Source organism: Anabrus simplex, chromosome 14, assembly GCF_040414725.1.
Source record: "Anabrus simplex isolate iqAnaSimp1 chromosome 14, ASM4041472v1, whole genome shotgun sequence".
NCBI classification, from domain to species: Eukaryota; Metazoa; Arthropoda; class Insecta; order Orthoptera; family Tettigoniidae; genus Anabrus; species Anabrus simplex.
The window spans coordinates 96563064-96578254 of NC_090278.1; the positions used below are offsets into that span (position 1 = coordinate 96563064).

At 42.2% G+C, this 15191-nt stretch overlaps 2 protein-coding genes across 2 annotated transcripts in view; one reads left to right on the forward strand and one right to left on the reverse strand.

Annotated features, from left to right (window-relative positions):
• The window catches only part of LOC136885539 (uncharacterized), a 392796-nt gene extending 383345 nt beyond the window's left edge, over positions 1–9451 (reverse strand). The window contains exon 1 of the mRNA XM_068230449.1: positions 9439–9451. The gene's annotated coding sequence lies outside the window, so the exon portion shown is untranslated. The remainder of the gene's footprint in view (positions 1–9438) is intronic.
• The window catches only part of LOC136885533 (phospholipid-transporting ATPase IF), a 266970-nt gene that overhangs the window by 29709 nt on the left and 222070 nt on the right, over positions 1–15191 (forward strand). The gene's annotated exons all lie outside the window — the stretch shown is intronic.

Sequence of the window (15191 nt, forward strand, 5' to 3'; positions counted from 1 at the left end):
AAAGAGGAATCCTCAATGGAGCTGTGATGCTTGGAACCGCGTTTGCTGTTAGAACCAAGATCCTTAAATCGGTTGCAAATTTCGAACCTGTGAATGACAGATTGTCTATACTCACAATTAAATGCGCGAACAAAACCTACGCCCTAGTTAACGCACATGCTCCTACAAACGATAAGAACAAGTCTGATCCAGACGAAGTTGATAATTTCTGGGACCTTCTGGATGAAAAATTAAACAAAATCCCCAAACACCATGTCAAGCTTCTTTTGGGTGACTTCAATGCCCAACTAGGACGTGAACAGAAGTACAAGAAAGTTATAGGAAATTACCCTGCTCACAAAAGAACCAATCCCAACGGCAAAAGACTGGTATCCATTTGCGAAAATCACAACCTGCAGGTCATGTCGACCCACTTTCGCCATCTACCCACAACTTGGCGTTCTCCCGTCCAAGCTCTCGGAGAGTTCCAAATTGATCATGTTGCAATCTCCAGGAGAAACAGCCCTGAGATTCTGAATGTCAAGGTAAAGAAAGGCATCAATGTGGCCTCAGATCATTATATGTCTCTTATCAAATTCAAACCAATTCCCGCAAACACAAGGAAGACAACCAAACAGATCACACGCTTCGACAATGATAAACTTCGGCAAAGGGTCGAGGAGTTCCAGGAGAAGGCTAGACCAAATGACTGTGACTTTAACAACGCCAAAAGTCTCCTTGTTGAGGCCGCCAAAGACGTTGCAGAAATCAAGAGAAGCAAAAAGCATGCCTGGTGGAATGGTACCTGCGAATCAGTCCTCCAAGAAAGACTCAATGCGTGGAAACAGTACTACTCTACGAAATCAGAAAATGATTGGGAAACCTACAAAACCCAACGTGCCCAAGCAGCTAGGGTGTTCAGAACTGAGAAACGTAAATACGAAAAATCTCTCATTGAAAAGATAGAACAAAACTTTAGGAAGAATGAAAGCAGAGAGTACTACAGAGCCTTCAAACGCAAACTCACTGGCTATAAACCACTATCTCTATGCTTTGAGCGAAAGGACGGCACACTGGCGACGTCAAATGAAGAAAATTGCAGCATTCTGGCAGATTACTTCAAGAATTTACTTAATTGCTCTAAACCGCAAAGCGCCATTGAGACCAAGGAACCCTTACTCAGGTACCCAGATTCCAGACCACCCGACAGAGATGAAATCAAGCGCCACATTGCCCGTCTCAAAAATAACAAAGCGCCGGGGGAAGACTCAGTAGTAGCAGAACTATGGAAATATGCCCCAGAGGAATCACTTGATATATTGCAAAAGCAAATAGAAAAAATTTGGAACAAGGAGACCCTACCCGAAGATTGGAAAATAGCTTTGATCCATCCATTACACAAAAAAGGCAGCATGAAGAACATCAACAACTACTATCTTTGCTACCCGTGACTTACAAAATTCTATGACTTGCCATCCTGGAGCGTTTGGAAGCACATGTCGAACATCAAATAGGTGAATACCAAGGAGGGTTCAGAAAAGGTCGCTCAACAGCTGAACAGATCCAAAATCTCAAAACGATCATCAGATATTGTACACTAAGGTCCAAGCAGTATGTGTCTGTCTTTGTGGACTTTAAGAAAGCGTACGACTCCATTGACCGGGAAGTCCTGCTAAACATCTTAAATGAATTTGGAGTTGATTTGAAACTGGTGGCATTAATTAGAGCCACCCTGACCGATACAAAATCCAAGGTGAAGTTCCACGGATGTCTCTCGCATTCCTTTGACATCAAAACAGGAGTCCGACAAGGTGATGGGCTATCGCCGATACTCTTCAACTGTGTTCTTGAAAAGATCATCAGAAGCTGGCGGGTGAGATTACAGGAAACCAACTACAGTCCATTGAGAATAGGAACCAAATCCAAGGGGATCACAACAGACTGCTTAGCATTTGCTGATGATATTGCTGTTCTCTCAAACGACATAGAAACCGCTAGAGCTCAAGTTGAAATTTTAAAGGAAATTGCCGAACAAACTGGTTTGCAGATATTGTTTGAGAAAACAGAAGTAATGACTAACATCAAAGAGGCTCCACCAAAACTCCATACGAAATACGGGGACATCGCCCCAGTAGACAAATTCAAATACCTGGGTGAGATCATCATGGAAAATGGACTGGACAAAGAAGCACTTCAGGAGCGAGTACGCAAACTGGAAATAGCCTACCAAACATCCCGCACAACCTACAACAAAAAATGCCTTTCCCAAAACACCAAGATACGTCACTATGAAACAGTTCTGAAGCCAGTAGTTCTATATGCAGCCGAAACCCTGTCTCTAAATGCCAACAAAGGACTCCTTGAAGAACTGGAGAAAAGAGAACGCAAAATTGTGAGAGGAATCTTGGGATCAAAGTACAGAAATGGAATCCATCAAAAGAGATCCAACAAGGAAGTCTACAGCAAAATAGAGAAAATTACCGACACAATCAGAAAAAGACGGGCACGATAATACGGTCATGTGAAAAGAATGGACGGAAGAAAGTTAACTAAAGAAATCTTTCACTTTTTTGATTCAAACCCCAAAACCACAATTCCCTGGTTTAGAAATACCAAAGAAGACCTGCAAATGCTACATATCTCAGCTGAAGACGCCCTTAACAGAGATCTCTTCCGCAAGAAAATATTGACGAACGAGCTAAACCGAGACGAGCAACCGAAGAGAAGACACGGTGCCCCTTGGACAGAGGAGCGTAAGCAGGCCCAGTCACAAAGAATGAGGGAAATTTGGGCTCTAAAGAAGGCCAAGTTCAGTGTCAAATGCAACAAGACTTAACGTGGTCCTTGATGGCCCCAGCGAATTATATATATATATAAAAGACTGAAATAATGTCGAATATCAAAGACAACACGACCCAACTGAACACCAAATATGGAACAATAAACCGTGTGCATAAGTTTAAATACCTTGGTGAGTGGATCCAGTCAAATGGACTAGATACAAAGGCCCTAGCGGTCAGAGCAATAAAAATGGAATTAGCTTTACAAACCACCCGCAACAAAGATAAGAACATGTACTTTTCTATAAATACCAAACTTCATCATTTCAACACTGTCGTCAAACTGGTATCTCTTTATTCTCCTACTCTGGGTGGGGGCGGTAGAGATCTTAAGAGGTGACTGAAAGGAGCCCGAGGGGTTCTCAACTTGGGAGCGTGGGTGGACGACATGAGTTCTGACATTGCTTCCACTTACTTGTGCCAGGCTCCTCACTTTCATCTATCCTATCCGACCTCTCTTGGTCAACTCTTGTTCCTTTCCGACCCAGACGGTATTAGGTTAGCGAGGCATAGGGAGTCTTTCATTTTCACGCCCTTCGTAGCCATTGTCTTTCTTTGGCTGATACTTTCATTTTTGGAAGTGTCGGAGACCTTCCATTATTCTCTCTGATTAGTGTTAAGTAGAGGATGGTTGCCTGGTTGTACTTCATCTTAAAACAATAACCACCACCACCACTCTCTCTTTCTATGCGTCAGAATGCCTTATCCTCTCTCAGAAATGTGCGCTCGCTAAGTTCGAGCAGAAAGAGAGAAAGCTTTCCCTTAACATACTTGGCCCAAAGTACAAAAACGCAATCTACGTAAGAAAATGCAAACAAGAAATCTATTCTATGGCACAGACACAATTCGCAAACGCAGGGTTCGCTTCTACGGGCACGACTCTCGATAGACAAAACACATTTTTAACAATTTCGACTCAAAACCAAAACCAACAAATCCTTGTCAAGAAAGACCTCGAAGAAATGGGCCTAAGACCAGATGACGCGCACAAACGAGACCTTTTCAGAACACACATTGTGACTTTTGGGACGTGAAGTGGACAATGGGTGCACAGTGGTAGGGAGAACGCCAGAATATATAATGTAACTTATCGTGGTCCCTAGTTGGCCGATTAGCGAATAATAAATAATATTAGTCACTTCCAAGGTTCATGAAGACAGCAGAAGGAAAGATTGAGAAAGTGATGACCTTCGCTGGTGGGATGATTCAACACAATGGTGCAGTGAAAGCAACGAACAGGGAAGATGGAACTGGCATAGCACTTTACAATGGATGAGTGCAGTTTGAGGGTGTTGTGGTTACCAGGCTCCAAGCATTGTGCGCTGCTGAAACTTTGGACCACATCAACAAATGCTTACGCGAACAACTACTAGAAAAGAAGGAAGGAAAGACTTGGAGGAAGATTCTAGGAAGTAGGTATGTTTTGAACAATGGATATTGAGATCAAATAAGGAAATATAGAAGGAAACGGAGGGAACAGTGGAATCGATGAAAAAGAAACGAGCCCAGTTATTTGGACATATCCTCAGAATGAACGAAGACAGGCTCACTTTGAGGGAGGGAGGGATAAGTTTCCAGACAACTCACCGAAATCCTTAAGGATATGGGGAAATGGACATCGGATAAGAAAATATCAAGGATCGAAGCAGAACCAGAAGAATAGTATCGCAGTTGAAAGGTTTCCGAGAGGAAGTTAGGAAACCTCCAAAGATGGTCTTTTACGGAAGAACGTCCTTCACTCCACCCTCAGGGGAGATAGAGTTCTGATAAACCGAAATAAATAAATAAATAAATAAATAAATAAATAAATAAATAAATAAATAAATAAATAAATAAATAAATAAATAAATAAATAAATAAATAAATAAATATTTTTTCTCTTCCTTCAGCAATTTTCAGAATGTTAATGTTCATTATTCGCCATTACTTTGTTTGCAGCCTCTCTATACAGGCCCCCTAAGTCTAAAATACCTCCAACATCATCTTCTTCCAAAAACACGCCTCTCCGTCCACCAAAATGGCGTCGTTCTTCCATCATATGACGTACACTGGTTGCCTGGTTACGGTGTCGGCTTTTTGTCGAAGCTGATATCAAATAGACCGCAACCACATATCCATATTAAAATGTGGGACTGTGAAAACACTGTTGAATACGTAGTTTGGAAACCGAATGAAAATGTGTAAGGCTTTCTTTCTTTCTTTCTTTCTTTCTTTCTTTCTTTCTTTATGTACTGTACTTATTTATTTATTTATTTATTTATTTATTTATTTATTTATTTATTTATTTATTTATTTATTTATTTATTTATTTATTTATTTATTTATTTATTTATTTATTTATTTATTTCCGACGACAATTTCGCTCGCCTGGTGCAGGTATTCCTATTTGATGTCCATGGGCAACCTGCATGTTTGGCTATAGGAGGACGATAATTCAATCGTCGATTACGCTGAACGCTTAACATCTCCATCCGACGTACGGATCACGATCAGCAGTGCATATGAAACCTGCACAGAGGTTTGAAATTGAATCCAGTCTTTAGGCACGGAATCTGGTGATTGGAAATTGTGTACCACGAGCTCTTGTGTTATGCCGGCGAACATTTTGATGGTGATTTTTTTTTTTCCCACTCGGTGTCAGACCATTTAGATATGGCCTCGACAGTCAGTGCTCACCAGGCGGTCTTCAGTAAGGTGAACAATGCTGATAAGTATTTGGAAGGATGGGATATAGCACGAGTAAGTATTTTAATTTTCTAAATGTGATCAGTGTAAAATGACTTACATTTGACTTAATTCTGTTCAGAAAAAGTATCAGTAGGCAGTACGCTGTGTCTTCTGGTATGCGCTAGAACATTGTCCTCTCTCATTCTCATCACAATATGGAAGTGACTGAGGGATGATGATGATGCTTGTTGTTTAAAGGGGCCTAACATCTAAGGTTATCCGCCCCGACTGAGGTATGAGCAATGCTAGCAATAGCATTCCTTATGCAGCAGTCCCTGTTATGTTTGATGTGAGAATGTCGCTTATAGGGTCAGTTGATGCGTGCAATTCAGTGGCCTACGCAGACTGATATGAAATAGCAACTTCTGACTCAGTGAGGAAAGCAACGGGAAACTCCCTCCCTCCTCTTTTCTCTAGTACGCCTCTTCATTGATGCCTACGCCATCTATGACAGCTGACGGTGAACTTTTGAGGATCCAACCAGCCTTCGGGCTGATGACTGAACATATACACACACACACAGTACATGTTGTTACCGCACCAATCATTAATGATTACGGAATGCATTATTGGTGCGTTACTCGCCTCAGGGACCGGTGGGTGTTGGGTCTGTTTATTTTTTTCACAATCCTTGGGCCGGTGTGCAGACGATTCATTCATTAAGAAATGAAATACGACAACCGTCCAAAGCAAAGATCTTGATAAAGGACGAATCACCTGAAGCATGCAGGGTGTATGTTACGTTCCGCTTTCGCTGGCGTGCAGCAGTTTGCAGATGGTGTGAAGTTAGCCCAAGGCCGGAGTGTATGATCGATCAGTGATTGGTATTCATTGGCAGTGTGACGCCTGCTAAACAACGGTTACTTGACTCTGGTCAAGTGTCGGGTTCAGAACGAAGGCTAATTATGCGAGGACTCCGAGATTGTCCACAGCTGACTTCAGTATGGGGCAAGCTGGCTCGCCGCAAGACATCTGCGCGGAATGGTGAGTAGGCTGCTTCCGACATAATTACAAGCTTCGTAGGTGTTCTCCTCTTAGCATCCCAATCATAGCAAAGACTACTCCGAGATAGGTATTGTTGAAATTGTCTGTCTTGTCAGTATGAGAGTGAATGATCTGACGTAAATATGTCATATGGCTGGGGGCGTATGAACAATGCGTGACGGAAGTGTAACCCTAACAGTCGTGCAGGCTGTGATGTAAGGTATGGATGGATGGCCAGACAATGTTACCTAGTAACCATGCAGGCTGCGATGTAAGGTATGGATGGATGGCCAGACAATTACCTAGTAACCGTGCAGGCTGTGATGTAAGGTATGGATGGGTGGCCAGACAATTACCTAGTAACCGTGCAGGCTGTGATGTAAGGTTATGGATGGATGGTCAGACAATGTTACCTAGCAACCGTGCAGGCTGTGATGTAAGGTATGGATGGATGGTCAGACAATGTTACCTAGCAACCGTGCAGGCTGTGATGTAAGGTATGGATGGACGGCCACACAGTGTTACCTATGATGTAAGGTATGGATGGATGGTCAGACAATGTTACCTAGCTACCGTGCAGGCTGTGATGTAAGGTATAGGTGGATGGCCATGACTGAGAGATATATTTATTCTATCACGTGATTTTCGCAAAGGGAGATGTGTTACTTTTATATTTTGCTTTACGTCGCAGCAACACAGACAGGTCTTATCGCGACGATGCGATAGGAAAGGGCTAGGAGTGAAAAGGATATGACTGTGAACTTTATATTAAGCTGTTCGAACTCTAGGGCCAACGACAGGGGGAATCGAACCCACTATCTCCAAAATGCAATGTCTGAAATGTTATTGTTAATAATAAAAACAAATGTAAACGTCTTCAAGACAAATTCGATGCACAGTGGGTCTGTAGGGCAGTAGATGTAGGGCGGAACTGGCCTCTTGACGGCGATGCGGTTAGGGTCGCGTAGCTGTGAGCTTTCATTCAGGAGGTGGTGGATTCTAATCCCACCGTCGTCAACCGTCAAGGTGGTTTTGCGTGGTTTCTGATTTTCACACCACGCTACCGCACTCCTAGCTTCGCCGAAAATCTTCGATGTGTTAGTGCGAGGTTAAACGACTAGCAACATCTGACAAGCGGCTCTGTGGTCTTCGATCATTGTGAAGCCATTTACTGGCGACATTATGAGCAATGTCCACGAATGTTATCTCCTTGATTTTATTTTCGCCGTATACTTCCAGAAATATCTGAATCAAATCCAATGACTCCACGCCACACTCGGGAGCTACACTAATTTCAGTAGCTCAAGATGCTCGTGCTGTTGCGTCAAACCGAAGTCAGACTGTTGTTGCTACCTACACTGGTCCTTAAAATTGCTGCATAATACGCCCCCTATGGGTGGGGGCGGTAGAACAACCCCTGCCTGTCCTAAGAGGCGTATGAAAGGACCCCAGGGCTCTTAACTTGGGAGCGTGTGTTCGTGACCACGGGGCCCTTAGCTGAGTTCTGGTACTGATTGCACTTACTTGTCCCAGGTTCCTCACTCTCATCTATCCTACCCGACCTTCCTTGGTCAACTCTTGTTCTTTTCCGACCACAACGCTATTAGAACATTCGAGGCCCAGGGTGTCTTTCATTTTCATTTTCGTCGTCCTTGTATTTCTTTGGCCGATATCTTCATTTTCGAAGTGTCCGATCCCTTCCATTTTTCTCTTTGATTAGTGTTATGTAGAGGATGGTTGGTTAGTTGTACTTACTCTTAAAACAGTAATGTGCTAGTAAATGTACGGACACGGCGTTGACGTGTCTGAGCACCACCGGACTGAACTCTATCGCCTGAGCCACTCGCTATTGTGTCCTCTTGTTGCACGAATCCATGGTTAAAAGCACAGCCTTCTAATAACATGGCGCTGTTCACTTTCTGTCTATCATGATGCGCTAGGAACGAACATCACAAGAAAGCAAAACTATCACCACCTTACTCAAAGTTTGACAAACCTGAACAAATCAAGCTTCACTGGAGTATGCAGAGAGTGAACAGACCAGTCTGCATGACCAAGAAGAACAGAGAAAACTCTGAAACAATGTTCGTCGAAGTTAGGAAGAGATGGGAGACCCATTTCTCCTATATTTTACACTCTAGAGACACCGACAGGGAAATAGAAGCTGTATATACATTTCTTCGATACACGGAAAAGCATAGGCTCATGGATATGTTTTTGGGCGAATACAGATTCTTTGGTTGTTGCCCTCTTACGACACCCAAAGAGAGTAGCATCATCATCTACGTCCAACAATATGGCAGCTGACAATGTTATGGTCATAAATATTCGCAAGATGCGCATTATAAAAAATGAGACCTCCTATTGGTCCAGGAGACATAATTTTACATCCAATAAACATATTCCTTTTCCTTCCGCAGTGTTCAGAATTTCATTGAACGTTTTCCCGTTACCATTATTCGCTATCGCTTTGTTCAACACCTACATCTTCACAAAACACGCCTTTCCGCCCACCAAAATGGTGTCGTCCATATGACGTACACTCGTTGCCTGATTTCGATGGCGTCGTGTTTTTTCCGCGCTAAATTGCTCACACTAGACCCTCAGTCCGACTCCTTGGCTGATTGGTCAGCGTTTAGGGCTTCCGTTCAGAAGGTCCCGGGTTCGATTCCCCGCTGTGTCGACGATTTAATTCTTCTGGCTCGGGGACTGGATATTTTTGTGTGTCCCAACACTTTCCTGTTCGTATTCAGACAACACATTACACTACCAAGCACCAAAAAAAACACGCAATAGGGATTACATCCCTCCGCATAGGCTTGGCGTCAGGAAGGGCATCCGATCGTAAAAAGGGCCAAATCCACATGTGCAACGCAGGTGTGGGCAAAGCACCAGAATAATAATAAGAAGAAGAAGATCCAGGCAGACCCCCAGCCCAAAAATATATCCATGTTAAAATAATAATTTTCAACAACCTACAGAACCCTTCAAATGGAAACTGAAATCGGACAACGTAAAGCGGGTTCTTAAGCAGCACTTCAAAGCTCGTTGGCCTGCAGTTTTTCTCTCTGCACCACTCTTTTATTTACGTCACTCATATCTATCTCTCTGCAAATTCTCCGTAATTTCTGCGTGACAGTTTGCAGTTTATCTTTGTCTATTGCTGAGGAAATTATTTGTGAGTCTAAGGTTACGGTGTTTCTTGATTTCCGCGAGTTTCCAGTTTTGCACGACCTTACTCCTTATATGGTGTCAGAGTGATGAGCTGCAGCAGACGCTGATCGCTCTCGAACAGCCACAGTACTCCTAGCTACCAAAGACTTTGGAATATAGAAAGCTATAAAACGGTGTATGCAAGAGACTCAGCTGATCTCACTCTTTCTCCGTATTCCCATGTTAACTTCAAAACCACTGTACCTTACTTAAGGCCACGGCCGCTTCCTTCCCACTCCTCGCCCTTTCCTATCCCATAAGTCCTATCTGTGTTGGTGCGGCTTAAACCAGATTGTTAAAAGATGTGTTAAGTTGCGTAAGTGTTTGGTGTTTTTTAAAGTGCATCGTAACAGCGACAGTTTGAACTTCTTCACTTCCCCCCCCCCCCCCGCCCCCGCGCTTAACCTGACTTTCCGAAAACTAAAAAGACGTATTTACTTTGGAACCCCAATTAAAGGATTTAATCCCATTTTCTGCCCTTTTCACCCTCTCTCCTCTTAAGTGAATTTTCAGAAAACCAAAAAATACGTGTTTCTTTATTTTAAAACGAGATTCCTTATGATTTGCTTTTTAATTTTTAAAAGAGATTTTAAATACCCATTCTTACGCCTGTAATATGATAAGTTTATGAGATGTACTCATTTTAAAAAGTCACCCCCCTTTTCCCCCCTTTTCCCCCCTCCCTTAAGTGGATTTTCCAGAAACAAAAAATGCATGTTTCTTTTTTAAAGGAAATTCCATGTACCAATTTTCACGTCTGTAACATCTTCAGTTTTTAAGATATAGATATACTCAATGTTCATGGTGTGGGTTACTGTAGTCACGTCCTAGTTCGTGAACCATGGGCAACAACTGAGTGGGTCGGGCTGAGTGGCTCAGACGGTTGAGGCGCTGGCCTTCTGACCCCAACTTGGCTGGTGTTCAAATATGTCAGCCTCGTGTCGGTAGATTTACTGGCATGTAAAAAAGATCTTCTTTGGGACTAAATTCCGGCACCTAGACGTCTCCGAAAACCGTAAAAGTAGTTAGTGGGACGTAAAGCAAATAGAATTAATTATTAATCAATAACCGAGTGGCCTAGTAAGTGGTCCTGAGAGTCCGGATATCAGTTGCTATGGAATGGGAGTGGGCATCTCGGACATACTCTGAGTCATGGCCCTCCTTGTGCTCAGGCGGCTAGGACTATACAATCCACCGGTGGTCCATAACCAGTTAGAGGAGAGATCCTCACTTGGACTATGTGTAAGTAGGGCAGCATCCTGCTTCATGAATTTACCGAGTTCAGAACATTTTAAGCAAGCCTCGGACCTGTGGGAGTAACGGAGTCCCACTCCCATTTGACAGGCGAGGGACTCCTTGGAAACAACTTGGTGAATGAAATGGAATTCGACGGGGAACTATCAATATTAATGGGGCTTATGGAAGAAATAAAGTAGAACTGGCTGAGTCAGCAAAGAGGATGCACCTGGATGTGCTGGAAGTAAATGATATTCGGGTAAGGGGAGATAACAAGGAAGAGATGGGAGATTATAAAGTGTACTTGACGGGTGTTAGAAAGGGAAGGGCAGAGTCTGCACGCACGTTAAGCGCTTAACGAACGAGTACTCTCTAATATAATGTTTAATTTCACGGTATAGGATTAAATGGACAAGAAAATTACTCCGTATCAGCAGATGATTCCTGCTTGTCACTTGAATTGACTGATCGGGAAGGAACCGATAACGTGATGACGCAGCTTCTCCAAGACCTTTTATAATCACAGATTAAACCGTTGTTATTGGCCTTAAAGATTCTATCGACACATTACTTTTTTTTTTTTTACAAGATATAGCCTAGCGTATATTTCTATTAGTCCGACTCCTTGGCTGAATGGTCAGCGTTAAAGCCGAGGGTCTCGGGTTCGATTCCCGGGTGAATCGGAGTTTTTAATGACGCTGATTAATTATTCTGGCTCGGGGACTGGGTGTTTGTGTTTGTCCCAACAATATTCTCTGCAGATTCAGACAACCAACACAGAAACACGCAAGAGTGTTACTAGCGCCCGGATGAAATATATCACCAAATACAGTATGTACATAGAAATGTAGTATTGATAAAATATGTAATACTATTTATGCACTAAATTGACAAAAATGTTCGTATATTCCTTTTATTATGACTTATGGTCGTGTCATGAGACAATGACATTGTTTTATCTCCGTATTTTATGACACAGTGATCATTTGTTGCTTTAGATATTTCATATTGTTTACTCTTTTGACAGTGTTAATAATCAAATTAAAGGTATAACTTAATCAAAATACTTGAAATATTTACAAAATAATAATGTTATGCGATGTAAATCGCGGATTATAAATTAGACAATGTATTGTTGAAACTGATTTAGTACCCCTGGTGGCGTTCAAGTCTAAACGGTCTGACACCGAGGCCAGCGTCGCGTTGGTCACCATCAGAATGTTGGAGAGGTGGTGGTATACATAGATTGCTTGCCAGAAGCCTGGAATCAATTCCAAACACCTCCGCAGTGCTCATATGAATTCGTCCGTCGAATGGGGACGTAAAACTTTGAACAGTCCCACTGGTGTTATTGGACAAGAGTAGGCTATGTGCCGGCACCGGGTTTCAGCCTCTCCTTTCCTACTACCATCTGTCACGTCATTCATTTCATCTCGTTATGTCCTCTGATGAGTTTGGCGTCAGGAAGGGCATCCGGTCATAAAAACCCGCCACGACAGATTATAGTCTCACCTCATACCGGACCCCGTAGAGAATCTAGATAAGGGTTTGGACATTTATTATTATTATTATTATTATTATTATTATTATTATTATTATTATTATTATTATTATTATTATTATTATTATTATTATTATTATTATTGAACTGTGGGGATAACTGTTATCTTGTTGAGACTGAGTTGGGGTCTTGCTGAGGTAATTCACAATTCTCGATATTCCCAATAGAAGCCCACCTTGAGAGGAGGTAATTACAATACGATCAAATCTCTCTCCTTGTGGTAATGGGGCACGGTCACAAACGTTCACCGATCTGTACCAAGGTTGCAATCACTTCTTTATTAACAACATCCGTGTACTCGACTCTCCAAACATACGGCACCTTGAATGTTTCGTCTCTCGTGTCCCGTCCACTGGAGCCCGACTTGTTCTGAACACATCGATATACTGGTATACAGTGCATAACAGTCTTGTTTGTACACCAACTTATTGCCCCTCTCGTAATAGATACATTAATAAACAATCTAAATAATAAAAAACAGATCTGTGATCGTACATTTTAACACAGATTCAAGCAATGTACCAAAACTGAACATTTCATCGTGCAGCAATCTTGTTTGTACACTTACAGAAGAAAATGAAAAGTTCACTCAAAAACACTTGTTACCTTGGATTTAATACCCCGATGAGTGTCGTCTGGCCTTGGAAACTGCCTTGCACCTTTGCTTCACGGAATGAACCAGTTTAGCACATCTTTTATGGTCGGTTTTACCCCATTCTTTGTTGACTATACTTCTTAACTGCTCAAGTGATTGAGGTTTCCTTGCTTGAGCCCTTGTTTTTAGATCGACCCACAAATGTTCTATGTGGTTCAAATCAGGGCATTGGGTAGGAGTTCGCAGTTGCGTTGGTACGTTCCATATAAGCCACTGCTTCTAAATATGAGCTGTGTGCTTGGGGTCATTGTCTGGCTGAAAGATGTAGCAACACCCCAACCCCATTTTTACTGCATTCTGTTTGACACTGTCCTTTAAAATCTTTAAATAACCCCATCTGTCCATGATGCCATTGTTGATTTCGATATTTCCCTCTCCATAAGAAGATATGCACCCGCAAATTATATTTGACCCATCTCGATGACGTAGGGTGGGTAGCTTATTTGCCGGTTTATTGGCTGTATTTACTTTTCTCCATTCATGACTTCCATCCGAACCGTATAGAGATACTTGGGTCTCTTCTGACCAAATAACTTTGTTCCAGAACATACAATCCTTGTTTTCAAACTCTCCGGTAAATTTCATTCTGGCTCGTCGATTTGTCTTAGCAATAAACGGCTTTTTCCGTGCTCGTCTACCGTGATATTCCCACAATATCCTACGAATTGTATGACTTGACATTTTCTTCACCGTACTTCCTTCCAGTATTACGCGGATCTTTGGCGCACTTAATTGTGGATTCGGTTTACTTGTTTCACAATATAACGTTCGTCAGTATCTTTTCTTTTTCTTTCCTTGGCAAATTCTTTGTGGCTCCTTTATATCTGAATTTGTTCAACACATAGTGTAATGTGGGATGCGGTTTATTTACTTTGCGTCCAATTTTACGCAGAGAATACCCTTGTGATCCGAGAAATACACTTACACTTTTTAGTTCGTCACTTAACTCTGTTATTTTATCCATTATGTAACAACACGGCCTGGTGCACTAACTGCGAAACTATTTACACTAGCACAGCACAACATACACACCAGGTAACTAGGAGTGTTCCCGAGCAAATACGAGGTAGTGAACATGTACAAACAAGACTGTTGCAAGCAAGTAGGCCACTACACAGCATATTTCACTCCCATTCTTTTAAAATGATGTACCGAGACTTTTGATCGCTAACATTAAGTTCTCAACACCTTGTGCAATAACTTATCCAAGTCTCGTGCATTGGTAATGTATTGGTTAGAAGTTATAAAGACATTAAATCTGCTAAGTCGGGTGTACAGACAAGACTGTAATGCACTGTATACTGGGATATTCACCTAACATGTTACACGGAAATAACGTCTAAACCATTAAAGATATTGGTATCCTGTTTTCATATTCGTAAATGATACCCAAAGGCTATTCATTCTAACCGAGATATTGATACTAACTCCATATTTTAAAATGGAACGGCTGGCCTAAAAGTTTAACTGCGTACAAATTCAAATAAGTAAGCATTATCAAATTCGGACAGTTACTTCTTGAGATATCAATAAGAACAATACGCGCGGTTTTTCATGCCGCGTCAGACGGCGTGCGGTCGGGGAAGGACATACAGTTTGCTTGGTGTGATTTTAGCCACAGAATGGATACCAGGCATGTAAGCATATCGTACACATGTGACAGGTTTGCAAAGTGTGTCTGACAGGCAAACTCATGACAGGACAGGGAGGGTTGATGTTTTTAAAAGGAATACAGTAAATAAAATACTTTGATACATTTGAGATAGGTCACGCAGACATCCTTTCCAAATCCTTCCCATGCCGATACGTGGAGAAAAACGCCAAACTGAGCGCAGCCTGTTACACATGGATTTCAAAACAAAACAAAATATCTTTTATCTCCCTTCCCGGGTTGTGTGTTCGCCAGTTGCACACCCACGGTATGTGGCGGTACATCACATTATGTGTGCATGGTAGCCGTTCTGTGGCCAGTACGTCCTTGGCCGATGGCACGCAA